This window comes from Phacochoerus africanus, chromosome 1 (assembly GCF_016906955.1).
Source record: "Phacochoerus africanus isolate WHEZ1 chromosome 1, ROS_Pafr_v1, whole genome shotgun sequence".
Lineage (NCBI taxonomy): Eukaryota > Metazoa > Chordata > Mammalia > Artiodactyla > Suidae > Phacochoerus > Phacochoerus africanus.
Window position 1 is genome coordinate 265,854,352 of NC_062544.1, and position 17,020 is coordinate 265,871,371.

Sequence of the window (17,020 nt, forward strand, 5' to 3'; positions counted from 1 at the left end):
TTCTGATAGCAAGTTTTTGCTGTTTCAAGTGAAAAAGAAAATAAGGAAAGCAATTAAGAGGAAAAGGATTATTCTTGATTTTCCTCTGAAAAGATGGTGAAAACAAAAACTGATGGTCATGTTTCACTGTAATTAACCAAATAGCGGAAACCATTATTTATAGTTGTCCCCAAGGCTATACTATAGGTTAAACCCATTTTCTTAAGGTTTTCTTTAAACAATTGTTCTTAATCATTTTGCCATTATTGTGGAAATGACTAATCCATGTGTCCTAAATGGAAAAAGTATCAGCACCATTACTTACCTAACATTTTTAATATTACCTATTTTTCCAAATCAGAGTTGAACATGGATGCCTTTTCTGAATTAGTATTATAATTTTACATAAAATAACTATCACAGGTGCCAATTTAATTACTGAAAATCAGTAGTCTTTTTTCCCCCTTCTTAAAATTGCTATTGAGAAGTTTTTCTCTATATAAAAAAGAAAAGATATTAAGATAAAAAGAGAATTTTTTCCCTTCTTTTTTTTTTGGTCTCTTTTTAGGGATGCACCCATGACATATGGAGGTTCTCAGGCTAGGGGTCTAATCTGAGCTACATCTGCCAGCCTACACCACAGCCACAGCAATGCCAGATCCAAGCCACATCTGCGAACTACACCACAGCTCACGGCAATGCCAGATCCTCAACCCACTTAGCAAGGCCAGGGATCAAACCCGCAACCTCATGGTTCTTAGTCAGATTTGTTTCCACTGCGCCACAATAGGAACTCCCTTTTTGTTCTTATGTAGTTTTTAACATCTTTGTGTTTTGGCCCAAACTTGGACTAGTTGCTCCCAGCTAAAGCAAAACTCCTCTGAATGACTGACAACTTTTGTAGACACAGCTGTAGTATATTATGATGATAGAATTGATTACTTAATTCTCATTTTATTCTTATTACAATTATAAATATATTTGGAGAAAGGTAATTTTCATTCTTGCCTTGATTTAATCAGCATGTTTTATTTGAACACCAATGGTGCATTTATTTCATCCAGCAAACATTGTAGCATTGAGCAAAAATACTTTGCATTACAAAGCTTCTAACATTAATTCAATTAAGAGTCACCAAAGTACTCATGAAAGTAAAGAACACCCATTTTCACCATTAGAAATTCCTCTACAGGGCCTTGGAGAAGAGAGCCATGTCCATAGCATGTGGAAGTTCCCCAGGCCAGGGATGGAACCCATGTCACAGCAGGACCTAAGCTGCTGCTGTGACAATGCCTGATCCTTACCCCAATGCACCACATAAGATCACCTGGGCATCTCTACTTTTAACAAATGCTCCAAGTTAATAGTTGGGGAATTTCATTTAAAGAAATGTAATTTTGAAATCCAGTGAATTAAAACGGAGCTTTACTTTTCAAAACCTGAAGAAGTAATCCTTGAATGGCTCAAAAACAAAGGCAGATTTTTTCCCCATGCCAAATAACTGTTACATAGTTCCTGAATAATTCTAATTGAGAGTGTTTATGACTTTGCACTTTCAAATACAAAGACTGAATTTCATAGACCTGTGAATACTGAGTGACATTTAAATAGATAGAACATTGAAATACATTTAACATAGACGGAAAAATGAGACATTCAAAAAAGGAATTTTTCCATGTATCCAATGACTGTGTTCTTACATCAAATCTGAGTATAATATAGAAAGTTGACTCTCAGAATGCAATCAATACTTGTTTGCCACTTGGAAAAATTTTAATGAAAAATAAGTTTCCAAAGTGTAAGTTTGGGAGTAACTGTTACAATGGTCATATTAGGAAGTATTTATTTAGATGGTAAAAATTTCATTATGTCTTTATTTCCAATGGTGAAGATTATAATGAGATAGAGTCATTTATTCTTCAGTTTTTACTTATGTTTCAATGCTCATCGTCTCCTAACAAGAGGCCATAAACCATTATGATCTCCTCTACACTCAGAGAGATATAAGGATGGGTGGAAGAGAACGCAACAGCAGAAATTTCATATTTAATGATCTCCTCTACACTCAGAGAGATATAAGGATGGGTGGAAGAGAACGCAACAGCAGAAATTTCATATTTAATGAGTTCCCATCATGGTGCAGCAGAAACAAATCCAACTAGGAACAACGAGGTTGAGGTTTGATCCCTGGCCTCACTCAGTGGGTTAAGGATTCAGCATTGCCATGAGCTGTAGGGTAGGTTGCAGATGTGTCTTAGTTCTGACATTGCTGTGGATGTGGCGTGGGTGGCAGCTGTAGCTCAGATTAGACCCCTAGCCTGAGAACCTCCATATGCCACAGGTGCAGCCCTAAAAAGAAAAAAAAAAAAGTAATGAGTTCCAATTGTGGCTCAGCAGGTTAAAGACCTGATGTTGTCTCTATGAGGATGCGGGTTCTATCCCTGGCCTTGCTTAGTGGGTTAAGAATCCAGCATTGCTGCAAGCTGCTACATAAGTCACAGATGCAGCTGGGATCTAGCGTTGCTGTGGCTGTGAGGTAGCCCTCAGCTGTAGCTCTAATTCAGCCCCTAGCCCAGGAACTTCCATGTGCTATGGATGCAGCCAAAAAAAATTAATAATAATAATTACTTAACAAAAGAAATTTAGTAGTTAAAAAATCTGTCAGATCCAGTCATTTTCTCCTTTCATCTCTACTCTTCTTTCTTTTTGACACCCATTTTCTCCTCCCTCTAGCTTATCTATAAATCTTTGCTTCTTTTGCACTTCTGTATCACCATGAAAAAGGATTGGGAGAATAACCTATTGATTCCCAGAGGAAGATGAAGGACCTAGGAACTCACCCACTGCAGTCAGAATCTGGGCTTCTCTATTCTATTCACAGAGTTGCAGTGAGAAGCAGAGACCAGGAGAAGTCTACTGAGCACCCAACCAAACTGCAGATGTGTGAATGATGACAAGTGAGTGCTGCTTTACCCACCCTGAGTTCTGTGTTAGTTATGCAGCAGTAGCTAACACATACAGGGGAAGGGGTGCAGACATCACACGGAGGGTTGATGCAGGAGAGGATTCCATTAGATAACAGAGAAAGTGTAATCAGCAAAAAGTAAAAGAAATAAGAGCCAAAAGAGGTAATTTTTTAGCTTATGCAATTACAGAGATAAAAAGGGAATAGCCAAGAGAGCTCCATAAACTTGTATTCAAACTCTTAGTACCAGATGTGTGTAGAATAGAGAATTTTTCAGACTTTTGGAAGTTATTGTTATTATTATTATTTAGGGAGTGTATATGGTATATTTTGTAGTTCTAGCAAGTTCTAGGGTGATACATTATTTTGAAACAAAACAAATAAATATTCACGTTAAGTACAATAAATTAAGTCTTTAAAATTCATATCAGTTTAGGTCACGTTTGGCTCTAAATGAGGTATTAAAAATATTTTAGTGTTTAGAGTTTTGTGGATTTCAGAAATACAGGTGAAGGCCCTGTAATGTCAAAACTGTGGAATACAAGAATATAAAAAATTAGAAGAATTATTGAATTGGATGTTAAGGCTGAAATCTTGTTAGACTATCCAAGGTAAGATAATAAAAGTAAACAAGAGTTATTGGTGGAAGTTCCCATTGTGGCTCAGTGGTAACGAGCCTGGCTAGTATCCATGAGGATTCTGGTTGGATCAGTGGCCTCACTCAGTGGGTTAAAGGATCTTGCGGTGAACTGCGGTGTAGATCGCAGATGCAGCTCGGATCTGGCTTTGTGGTGTAGGCTGTCATCTATAGCTCTGTTTCGACTCCTAGCCAGGGAACTTCCATTGCTGCAGGTGCAGATCTAAAAAGAAAAAAAAAAGTTACTGTTACTGAGAACTTGAAACTGTTAAAGAAATAACTAAGAAAAATACCATCCCTCTCCTTCTGTAAGTAATTATCCTAGGAGTTTAACCTAATTTACACCTCTAGCATTGTTATTTTTAAAAAATTATTTGGAAAGATAATTTACTGCTTGTTCTCTGCACCTAACAAAATGGGTCCATGGGGCCTGAGCCGAGTGTGAAGTGGAGTGGGGAGAACAAAGTGAAAGGCCAGCCTGAGTAATTCCACTCCAAACTCAAGTGTATGGCCATCGTCCCTGCAAAGCTTTTCAAAATGTGTTTTAAAGCAGTCTCTAGTTCATGAAAGACACAAAAGTGTCATTATCTCCAGAAAGGTAACTAGAACTGGCAGAAAACATAAAATTTTGCAGCAACCACAGACTCACAATAAAGACTCTTATTCCAGCCCAATTCAAATAGATGTGATAATTTAATAGCATGTTACAGGTTTAATTCTCACCTTTACTGGTGATTTTATGCCAAAAAGACTGGTTCAAAACCAGTTACCAGGCTCATATTTCATGGTCTCTAAAATCATATTTAAAACATTCTGTACATCTAATTCCCTTCTTATTAAAAATGCATTATCTATTATTATTATTATTTACTTCACTGGTTAATTAAAAACTATAGAATTATTTCAAAATAGCATTGAATGTGATAGCATATGATTTTATTTTTTTTAATTATTACTATTTTTGCTTTTAAGGGCCACACTTGTGGCATATGGAAATTCCCAGGCTAGGGATAGAGTCAGAGCTGCAGCTGCTGGACTACTCCACACCACAGAAACACAGGATCCTTAACCCACTGAGTGAGGCCAGGGATCCAACCCGTATCCTCATGGGTACTAGTCAGATTCGTTTCCACTGTACCGCATGGGAAATCCTAGCATATGATTTTAGTAATGTTAAGGTGCTATAAGTGGTAACTATTTTTCAGTGAATAAACAGATGTGAATATTATGTCGTATTTTACTGTTATTCATTTATTGGTTTAATGATGACATTTATTGAGTAGACGAATGAGTAAACAATATATTTAAAATATATAACTACTCATATTGGACAATTGAAAATGCTTTCTTTATTATTTTAACAAGATATGTGTATATAAATACCCAGGTTTTTCTGTTCTTAATGTATGGCTTTTAATATTTTTGTTGATATGGTTAGATTGTCAAATTTGTATAGATTAGTGACATCACTAAGATGGAAATATAGGTTCCTGATTTTGCTCCCCTTTACAAGAAGAATAACTAACAATTCTTCAAGAACAAGACATTGATGAGATCCTAGAGTATGGGGGTGAGGGTGATGTACCCCCCTACAACTCAGGAACCAAAACAGACTGCATTAGAAGGTAAGAGGAGTGGCTCCATGTCGGCCACATTGCCCCTCCCCCAGCCCAGCACCATTCAGAGACGTCTTCCTGGAGGCTCCTGTTCCTCCCGTGGTAGACGAGAATTTGGGGTGGGACAACCAGATACCCCAGCATGGTGGGTCAATTTGGGGGAGTTCCTATTCTGATCCCTCCCCACTGGAATTGCAGGGCAATCTTTGGGGCTCAACCACCAGGGATCTGACTATGAGTGAGAAAGAAGGGGCTTGTGAGAACAAGCACAGGAATCTCGGCAGACAGAGTTCATACCTGTGGTGCCCAAATCCCCACCCGTGGCTTTGTTCATCCGTGGAATCAAGTCAAGGGCCTACTCTGACCAGGGGATTTGTGGGGTGCCACTCTCTCTGATTCAGAGCCTCAAGTGAGTTTTGTTATCTCTAAAGCCTTGTTATCTCACACTCAGGCAAGGAATTGAATCACAGCTTCACTTGCTGTGGAGAGTGTTTTCCAGCTCTACCTGACCAGAAGGGCTGGAGACAACTCATGGGAGCTGTGCAGCCCCCATTACTGAAGCAGACAGGTGGGCATGCAGGGATAGGTGGTCAGAGTAAAGTAAGTGATCCTGTTCAGTCAGGGAACAGGATGAGTTAAGACAACGAACAAAGAGCTTGACCAGCTATAGAGCAGCTTCTCCTACTGGGCCCAGGCAGGGAATTTAGTTCATAGCCCAGCTCATCACTGAGTGCAGCTTTCAGCCTGTCCAGCCAGGGAACCTAACCAGAGCACACAGAAAGCTACATATCTCAATCAACAGCCCTACACACAGTGTCACTTGAACAGAAAGCACAGCCAGTAACTTCCCCATCTGCAGACAAAATCTGTGGTCTCTCCTGATCAGAGAATTCAGTGCACATTCTGCCTGATCTGGGTCCCCAAATAATGAGGTATCCAGACCCTGGGTCTGATCCTGCTGTCCTGTCAGGGCAGGGAAGTTAATTCACAGTTCCACCTATTAGTAAATAGAGTTCCCAGTCCTGACTATCCATAAGCCTGACCAGAGAATACAGGCAACCACAGAGCCCATCACAGAGCATCACCCAGGTAGGGAATCAAGCCAACAATTCCTTCTAACTCTTCTCAACCAGTGGTACAACCTCATCCTCGAATTCAGAGCTCAAATTGTTTTCTCACCCTAAAACAGAACATAACAGCTAGCCCCACCTCCATTAGGACATTACCCATAGACATATCCAAAAATCCAAACTGAGCATATTGGAGAAAAACCATCCCTTCCAAAGCAAACCTGTAAAGTCTAGAAATGGAGCCCGGTTCCTCAAATGCACAGATACCAATATAAGGAATCAAGCATCATAAAAAAAATTGGCAAGTATGGCACCACCAAAAGAAATGAATACAATTCCAAAAATTGAACAAAATAATCAAAGAGAAAGGAACTCTCTCAAACTCATAAGGCAAGTATTATCTTAAAATTAAAACCAGAAAAGGAAACTACTAAAAGAGAAAACTACAGGCCAATATCCCTGATGAATATAGATGCAAAAAGTCTCAATAAAATACCAGCAACCTAAATCTAGTAGCACATTAAGAGGAACATGCATCATGACCACGTGGGATTTATCTGAGAGGCAAAGATGGCTCCACATATGCAAATAAATCAATGTGATATATCACATTAATATAATGAAAAAAAGAATCTTCTGATCATGTCTAAAAGTGCAGAAAAGCTTTTGATAAAATTCAAATCCATATATGATAAAAACACTTAAAAAATTAGGCTTAGAAGGAAATTTTCTCAACATAGTAAAGACCATAAATGACAAGACCACAGCTAACATAAGACAGTGGTGAACAAGTGAGGAACGAAAGAACAGTGCCCACGCTTATCACTCCTGTTCAACAAAGTGCTAGAAGCCCTAGCTGGAGTGATTGGGTAAGAAAAAATATTAAAGTTTTAAGAATAAGAAAAAAAGACACAAACTTATCTCGATTTTCAGAGAACATAATTTTCTACCAACCAAAAACTGTTAGATCTAATCAAGTAATTCAGTAAATCTATAGAATACAAAATTAACATGCAAACATGTATATTGTTCTATACATTAACAATGAATTTTCTGAAAAAGAAATAAAGAAACTGATCCCATTTACAGTGGCATCAAAAAGAGTAAAACACCTAGGAATAAATTTAACTAAGGAGGGGAAAAAAACCTCTGTTCTAAAAACTATAAGACATTGATCAAATAAATTGAAGACAAAAATAAATGGAAAAATATTAGTTATTCATGGTTTAAAATAATTAATGTTGGATTTCCTTAGTGGTGCAGTAGATTGGGTCACTGGTGTGGCACAGGTTCAATCCCTGGCCCAGGAACTTCTACATGCCATGGGTGCGGCTGAAAAAAATAATGCTGTTAAGATATCCTTATTATTAAAAGTCATCTGTAGATTAAAAGCAATCTCTATCAAGATTCCAACCACTACGGAAGACTGTATGGAGTTTCCTCAGAAAACTAAGTACAGAACTACCACATGATCCATCAGTCCCTCTCCTGGGCGTATATCTGGACAAAAATTTTATTCAAAAAATACGTGCACCCATATATTCATTGCACCACTGTTCTTAGTAGCCAAGACATGGAAACAACCTAAATGTCCATTGACAGATGAATGGATTAAGAAGATGTGGTGGGACTTCTTGTCACGGTTCAGCAGAAACAAATCCAACTAGTATCCATGAGGATGTGGGTTCTATACCTGGCCTCACTCAGTGGGTTGGGGATCTGGCATTGCTATGAGCTGTGTTGTAGTTTGGTTTACAGACATGGCTTGGAGGATCCAGTGTTGCTGTGGCTGTGACTGTGGCCGGCAACTGTAGCTCCAACTTGACCCCTAGCCTGGGGAACTTATGTGCAGCCCTAAAAAGAAAACAAACAGAAACATAAATAAATTAAATTAAATTTAAAAAATTTAAAAGATAAGATGTGGTACACATATGATGGAATACTACTTAGCCATAAAAAAGACAAATAATGCCATTTGCAGCAACATGGATGCAATGAAAGATTCTCATACTAAGTGAAGTAAGTTAGAGAAAGACAAATACCGAATGATATCACTTAGTTGTAGAATCTAAAATATGCACTAATGGAATTCCCACTGTGGCTCAGCGGTAACAAACCCAACAAGTATCCATGAGGACATAGGTTCAATCCCTGACCTTGCTCAAAGGGAAGATAGCATGAGCAAAAGAATATATATATACACACACACACATATGAAAATACACATACATACAATATATACATACATATGAATATATACATATATATGGATATATATATACATATGACTGGGTCACTATGCTGTACAAAAGAAACTGACACACTGTAAATCAGTTATAATTTAAAAAAAAAGATTACGATAGCATTTTTTACAGAATTACATATTTAAAAAAAACTCCTGAAATGTATGTAGAACCACAAATGATCACTAATAGTCAAGAAAATCCTGAGAAAGGGCAGAACAAGAGGCATTACACTTCGATTTCAAGCTACAGTATAAATCTACAGTCATCAAAACAGTATGGTCCTAGCATAAAAACAAATAGACCAAAGGAATGGAATTGAGAGCTCAGAAATAAACCCAAGCCTACATGTTCAATTAATATTTGACAAGGGATCCAGGACTACTCAATTGAGAAAAGATAGTCTCTTTAATAAATTTTGCTGAGATAGATGGCTATTCACATGCAAAAGAATGAAACTGGACCCATACTTTAAACCATGCACAAAAATTAACTCAAAATGCATGAAAGACTTCCTTGTAAAATTTATAGCTATAAAACTGCCAGAAGAATATGTGATTGAGAAATATAGTGGCAGTTTCCTTATGGCACAGGGAGTTAAGGATCTGGCATTGCCATGCAGGAGCTTGGGTCACTGCTGTGGCATGGTCTGATCCCTGACCCAAGAACTTCCGCCTGCCACAGAGAGTATTCAACTGCCAATAGAATATATGAATATGTAACATATTTGATTAAAACTCCTTGACATGGATCTTGGCAATGATGTTCTATATATGATATCTAAAGCACAAGAAATGAAATGAAAAATAAACAAGTGGGACCCCATCGAACTAAAAAGCTTCTGCATAAGCTTTTCACTTTTCAACAAAGTGAAGACAACCTATGGAGTAGGAAAACATATTGCAATCCATAAATTTGATAAAGGGTTAATATACACAATATATAAAGAGCTCATTCAACTCAATAGCAAAAAACAAAGAAACAAACAAAAAAACCAAATAACCAAATCTGAAAAAGAGCAAAGTAGCTGAATAAATATTTCTCCAAAGAAAATATAGAAAGGGCAACAGATACAAGAAAAGGTGCTCAACATCACTAGTAAAATGTAAATCAGAACCACAGTGGATATCACCTCATACATGTTAGAATGGCCTTCATCAAAAAGACAAGACAAGACGAATGCTGATATAGATAATGGAGAAAATGGAACATTGCGCAGTGTTGGTCAAATTGCAAATTTGTCCAGCCCCTATGGAAACAGTATGAAGGAGACTCAAAAGATTAAAAATAGAATTATAATATTCATTATAATAGAATTATAATTCCATTTTTAGAAATTTATTCAAAGGAAACAAAAACTCAATAACTCAAAAATTTCTTCATCCTCTGTTCAAAGCAGCAATATATAGACAGCCAAGGCATGGAAACAACCTAAGCGTCCATTGTTGGATGAGTGTGTAAAGAAGGTGTGAGGGACACACACACAATAAATATTATTCAGTTATAAAAAGTGAGGAAATCCTACCATTTGCAACAACATGGATATATCTTGAAGGCATTATGCTAAGTGAAATAAGCCAACCATACATAGTGTATGATATGAGTTATATGTGAAAATTAAAATAAACGGGCAGATGAACTCATAGGAAAAGATATTAGACTTGTGATTACCACAGACAGCGAGTAGGGGAAGGGGGAATTGGAAGAAGATGGTCAAAAGGTTCAACCTTCCAGTTATAAGAAAAATACTAATGAAGTAGTCATATACAATATCATGACTCTAGCTACCTAGATATGATATATAGTAAAATCGTTAAGAGAGTGAATACTAAGAGTTCTTATCATAAGAAGAATTTTTCTTTTCTTTCCTTTTTAATGCATCTATATCAGAAGATGGATATTTCCTGAAATTATTGTGGTAATCATTTCACAATGCTTGTAAATCAAGCCATCATGCAGTATGCCTTAGACTTATACAGAGATGTATGCCAATTATTGCTCAATAAAATTGGAAAAATGTTTATGGATCAGTAAAAATTTCCATGGAAACCAGTGCCTGGTTCATGTTTATTATTACATATATTTTCATCGAACCAGTATGAACACTTAACACTCTATATTTTCTTGATTTAAATATAATGTTTTCTGACAATTCATTTCTATGTACATTTTTTCCTTTAAAAATGCTCCACTGGGGTATGATATAAAAACAAAGAGTGTATGTATTTAACATATGTACCTTGATGAGTTGGGAATAAGCGTACATCTGTGAAACCATCACTGCAATGAATGCCATAAACATATTCTTCACTTAAAAAGTCTCCTACCACTCTTTTTATTTTATTGTATTGTATTTTTTGTGATTAAAAAAACACTTAACATAGAGCTACTCTCTCAGAAAATTTATAAATATAGAATATTATATCGTTAACTGTAAATATTATGCTGTACCATAGATTTCCAGTTTTTCATCTATATACATTGTTTTTAACATCCTCTCCATTCAATTGAAAGGAAATCAAAAGAGAAAACACACATAAAATCAGATAACCCTTGAAGGTCCACTGAACAATGTCTAGAACTATAGTAAACGGATATCTGGTAATCTTATTTGTCTATATTTATGGAAATAAATTAGATTTTTTTTTCCCAAGAGGATCTGGTTATGTCCAAGTCTGAGTTTTCTTGATCTGGTAATTCCAATTTGGCTACCTTTGTGCTTTTTAATTCCCCAAACTCAGTAATCAACTAATAGTGATATTATTCTAGAATTTCCCTCTACAGAGACTTGGTATGTTTGATATGGTACAAAATAGATACATGTTTATACCTAAGGTTTTTTGAAGAGGGAAGAAAAGAGCAAGTGTCAAAATCTGCACTCTTTGGGTCATGGATTTAGGTTAGAAGAATTCTGAAAAAGGTCACACTATTACCTAATTGTACTGCTGCTCGTAAGGTTGCAGATCCCACTTGAAAATATCCTTTTTTTTTTTTTTCAGTTCTATCTTAATTTCATGAAGGTAGGTTCAAATCTTCAAGTCCTTAAAATCGCTTTCTTCAATCCTCACCCCTCACCTCAGATAATCTTAAAGACTACCTCACTAAGAAAAAAACTCTTAGTTATGAGATGGCTCAGCTCCAACCATCCCACCACCACTAACCTTTCAGCACCTACCAGCTCCAGAAAATTGGTGGAAACTAAATTTGTAGAAAATATTTTGGTTGAAAATAAATTGATGAAAATAACAAATTGGTCAAAATAGAATACTCCAAATGTGTGCCCTTTTATTTAATGGCACCTTTTAATTGACTGAAGAAATTAGTGTACTTTAATTTATCATAAGCTTTTTAAGTTATTTTTCTAATACAGTCAAATTTATCATTTAAAATTTTAAATATATTGTCAGTCAATTATATCTCTATTTTATGGCAATATTTTCATAATATTTTAAATCCTACTTTCCACTCTAACTAGTTTTTTAAAAACAAGTTTGTTGAAAAGAATGTTCTAATTATCAAAATTTGTTCAAATAAATTTTGAACAACCAGAGTAATACAAGATAAAAACACTAATAACTTTTTAGGTTACTACTTAATCATAAATTTTTTATTTCATGTAATCATATGAGGTCCACAGTTCCTATCTGGCCATGGTTGTACTCTTAAAAATTACTTTAAAATATCTGAACAGAGTTCCCGTTGTGGCTCAGTGGTTAACGAATCCGACTAGGAACCATGAGGTTGCGGGTTCAATCCCTGGCCTTGCTCAGTTGGTCAAGGATCCGACGTTGCCGTGAGCTGTGGTGCAGGTTGCATAAGCGGCTCAGATCCCGTGTTGCTGCAGTCCAGCTCTGATTGGACCCCTAGCCTAGGAATCTCCATATGCTGTGGGAGCGACCCTAGAGAAGACAAAAAAAGACAAAAAAATATATATATATATATCTGAACAGTCTTCAATTAGCATAATTTGCTTTAGTTTGATATAACTATTAGTTGCATTTATAATACTGAAGGAATTTCCATTGTTAAGAAAATGTGTCCAGGATTTGGAAATACACTAAAGGTTAAAACATGCCAGATTTAAAAACAGAATAGTATTTCTAAGTTAAACTTAAAAATCTTTAGAATAAATCAAGTTTTTGTGCTTGGATAGTTCATGAATATTAATTTATAAAGCTAAAGGATAACATCTAAATAATCCAAAACTAGATTCAAAGGCTGTTTTTATTAAAAAAACAAAACATTGATATACTCCCACACTTTCATTTTCTCTAATAGAATATATTGAGAGATGTTGAAATTCCTTTCAGCAGAAATAACTAATACCTACTCAGTGGATTCAGAATGATTGATGGCTTCTTTCCCTCTGGTTAATAATAGGTCTACAAGTTTAACTCCTAGTATTCTATGAGAGGGAGCATTAACACCTTAAAAGAAAAAGTAGGCTAGGAAGATTTTTGTGCGATAAAATATACACAACCTAAAACTGACCATTTAAACACTTTCAGTATAAAATTGTCTTATTGAGTGCATTTACATTGTGGATTTATCTTACCACTGTCATCATCCCCAAACTGAAACCATGTACCCATTAAACAAAAACTTTTCATTTCCTCCTCCCTCAGGTATTGGTAATCTCTATTATACTTTGGTTCTACAGATTTGACTGTTTTTGGTATCTCCTGTAAATGGAATCATAAAATATTTTGTGTATGGCTTATTTCACATTGAGTGAAATCCATGTGGCAGAATTATAATGCTGGAGTTCCTGTTGTGGCTCAGCAGGTTAAGAACCCAAAAAAGGAGTTCCCACTATGGTGTAATGGGATCACAGGTCTTTGGAGCCCTGGGACTAAGGTTCTACCCCCAGCCCAGCACAATGGGCTAAGAATCTGGCATTGCCACAGCTGTATGTATGATCTGACCCCTGGCCTGGGAACATCATATGCCCCAGGGGTGGCCAAAAAAAGAAGCAGACATAGCATCCATGAGGATGCAGGTGTGATACTTGGGCTTCCTCATTGGGTTAAGGATGCTGCAGTTGCCACAAGTCTCAGCATAAGCCACAGACAAGGCTCAAGATTCCATGTTGCTGTGGCTGTGGCATAAGCCAGCAGCTGCAGCTCTGACTCAGTTACTAGACTGGGAATTCTTGTATGCCTCAGGCATGGCCTGCAAAAAGTTGGGGGTGGGAATTGTATTGCCTAATATTTGATTGTATATATGTACCACATTGTTTTATCTATTCATCTGCTTATGAGCATTAGGGTTGTTTCTACTTTTTGGCTCTTGTGAAAAATGTTACTTTGAATTCCAATGTGCAAATATCTGTGGGGCAAGGTGGGTAAAAATGATATAAAATTTCCTACTGTTTTGAAGGTGACTTTTTCTTGATTCAGCATTTGCTTAATTGCTGTAGAGACATTCAGCTGTTTTCCGGAGATCTTGTAAGTTTAGTACTGCTAATATATGATTGTTTTTTGGATGTTTCTATGCAAGAGTCAGGGCTTGAATTTTCATATGTAATCTTTTTTGCTCTGCAAGAGAAACTTTTAATCAGAATTGTCTTGACATTTTTTTTTTGCCTAAAAATGGTAAACTTGTTACATTGTCATACAGAAAATAAATTACCATGCACTTGAAAACCACTAAACTTTGAGGATATTCATGGTCCGCAGATATAAATTTAACAGACTGCTCATACCCCAGAGAAGTTCTCAGTATGCTGAAATAATACACCATACATTTCGCTTTTCAGCAGCTGTGTAAGGTTGGTGGGTAAGGTACTGTTATCCTTGTATCACATATAAGGGAATTTAGGCTTGGCAACAAAATTGATCTACATCACTCCTAAGTGGTGAACTGAAAACTTGAACAAATAATGTGTGATTTCTCCTTGTCAGCACATTTTCTAGAGCCGCCTCTAATTGGATTTGTCTGTTTGAATTTACAGACTCAATGTTTAGTCAAAACTTTCCTGGCAATTCTCATGGCAGCAACCACAGGATAAATTTAAGGACCATAATCATTAATTATACAATTCTTAGTCTTCCTGGGTCCTTAATAAGTTGTGGAAACATAAATATTGCTGGTAGATAGCTTAAAACTAAGTTCCAGTTGCCTACATATGCTCAAAGTTAAGCATTTCTCTGTGTCTCTGCCTATTTGTAAGTCAGCCCTCAGATTTGGACCAGGACTTGGGCCATGGGCAGCTGGAATAGTAGGTTAGGTTTGGCTGGGAAAAGATGGACATGGATAGAGCAAGAGATGATTAGAACAAATAAAATAGAAATGTCAAATAATAGGACATGTCATATACATCTTTTTTTTAAAATTTCACATCATGAGTAAAAGTAAATATGTCTCAAAATAAAATGATTTTTTTAAAAATTTCCAGTATTTTAAGGCTGAGATCAATTAGACATCTTATAAGGGCTGAACTCAGTGACTTTTATATTCTCATATTATTTGATGCCGCTCGGCTTCTGAACCATCCTTACTTTGTCCTTCTTCCTTTCTGGCTATTCATTTTCAGGATCAATTGCTGACTCTGATTCCTCTTACACACCAGAATCTGCTGGTATCTTCAGATTTGATTTTGTTAGTCTTCTCATCTCTCTTTTCATTATCTGCCTGATGATCTAATCTTACAGTCTCAACCATGATCTTCATACTGAGGTCAAGGAGGTGTGTCCTGAGATCTAAAACTGTAGTTAATCATTTACTCATTTAGTCATATACATACTTATGTAAAAAGTATTAATCAAGCATCCTTTTCAGCTTTATCTCTTTAGTATTTCCAATCTGGTGTTTCCTCAAAAGCCTGAATACAATATACTGTCAATTCACTTCCCTTTCAGTTTCCCTTATCTCTATTAAAGATAGCCTCATGAGTTGCTCAACCTAAAATTCTAAATTCCTCTTTTTTTCCAGCACTTATTGAATTAGTGGTGATAAAACTCAAGTTTCCGAGAAAACTAACAAAATAAAACTGATGAATACAAACAAACAAACAAAAACTCAGGTTTCCACATCCAGAACTTCATTCAAAACTGGCTTACAGAGTTCTCGCCATGGTGCAGCAGAAATGAATCTGACCAGGAACCATGAGATTGTGGGTTTGATCCCTGGCCTCACTCAGTGGGTTAGGGATCTGGCGTTGCCGTGAGCTGTGGTGTAGGTCGCAGATGCGGCTTGGATCTGGTGTTGCTGTGGCTGTGGTGTAGGCCAGCAGCTGTAGCTCTGACTGGTCCCCTAGCCTGGGAACCTCCATATGCTGTGGGTGTGGCCATAAAAAACAATAAAAGAAAAAAAAATGGCTTACTAGTCAAAAGAAGAAAGAAGTGATAATTCCCTTCATAGAAAAGATTTACTTACCATAAATAAACATTAATTTGATTCTCTAAGGCACAAACGAGCTGAAACCTAAAGATGTTACTAAAGATGTGTAAAATGAGAGTCCAAACTTTGCACTTGAATAAATAGGAGTTGGTTCATGTCCAAAAGTTTTATTAAGATTTTCAAATATCTTGGAGATCTCTGGTGACTCAGTGCATTAAGGATCTGGTGTTGTCAAGAGCTATGGCTCTTATGATTTCTGTGGCACAGGTTTGATCCCTGGCCCAGGAACTTCCAGCTGCCATGGGCATGGTCAAAAATAAAAGAAAAAACAAATATCTTAAATCTTAGAGCCTTTATTCATAAGTTCTTATAGAATATATTAGGATAACTAAGTACAAAAAAACGAATTAAATAAAACTCTACTCAGAGGCAGTGTGTTTGAACTTCTGGAACCAGTTCTTAAGTGATTCTTCCTGAGGTCCCTTTACATTGTTTTTAAATGGCCCTGGAGAATGAATAAATGGAAACAATAGATTTCACAAGAATGAAAGCATATAATTGCCAAAGAACATATTTTAAAGCATCTTAAATGGTTTGATTAATGAATAATTTAAAAAGTCATTGTAGCTAACTACTCTGTGTTAAATGACCTTTACCCCTTGAGCATCTGATAAAGAGAAATCCAGCTTTAAACAATGTAAGCTGAATTAGAAATTCACATGCTCATCCCAGAGAGATCCATTTCATCAACCAATTATTTTTTTGCCTTCTCCTTAGATTTCTTTATGTCTTTTTCATTCAGAATGAATCATACAATGACTGTGAGAAATAAGGAAGGAGTAAGAGGAGAAGAGTCACAATAACCCATACATGCCTGTAGCAAAACTGCCATAGTCCTTAAATTTGTGTGTATAATTTCCATATGTGTCAAACATTTTCATATCTGTGCCATAAATCAGCTCTTTTCTTTGTTTAGAATTTGTTTTCCTTTTTCCTTGTCTAAATTTTCGTTATCTTTCAACACCAAACTCATTGTGAGACTTACCCTGATTCTCTTATTCATAATGAATTCTGCATCACTTCTATGTTTTCTACCAGAACATTTTATCTGTGATTACTATTATGCATATCAATATTAACATGCATTACAACTGGTTATATACATTGAT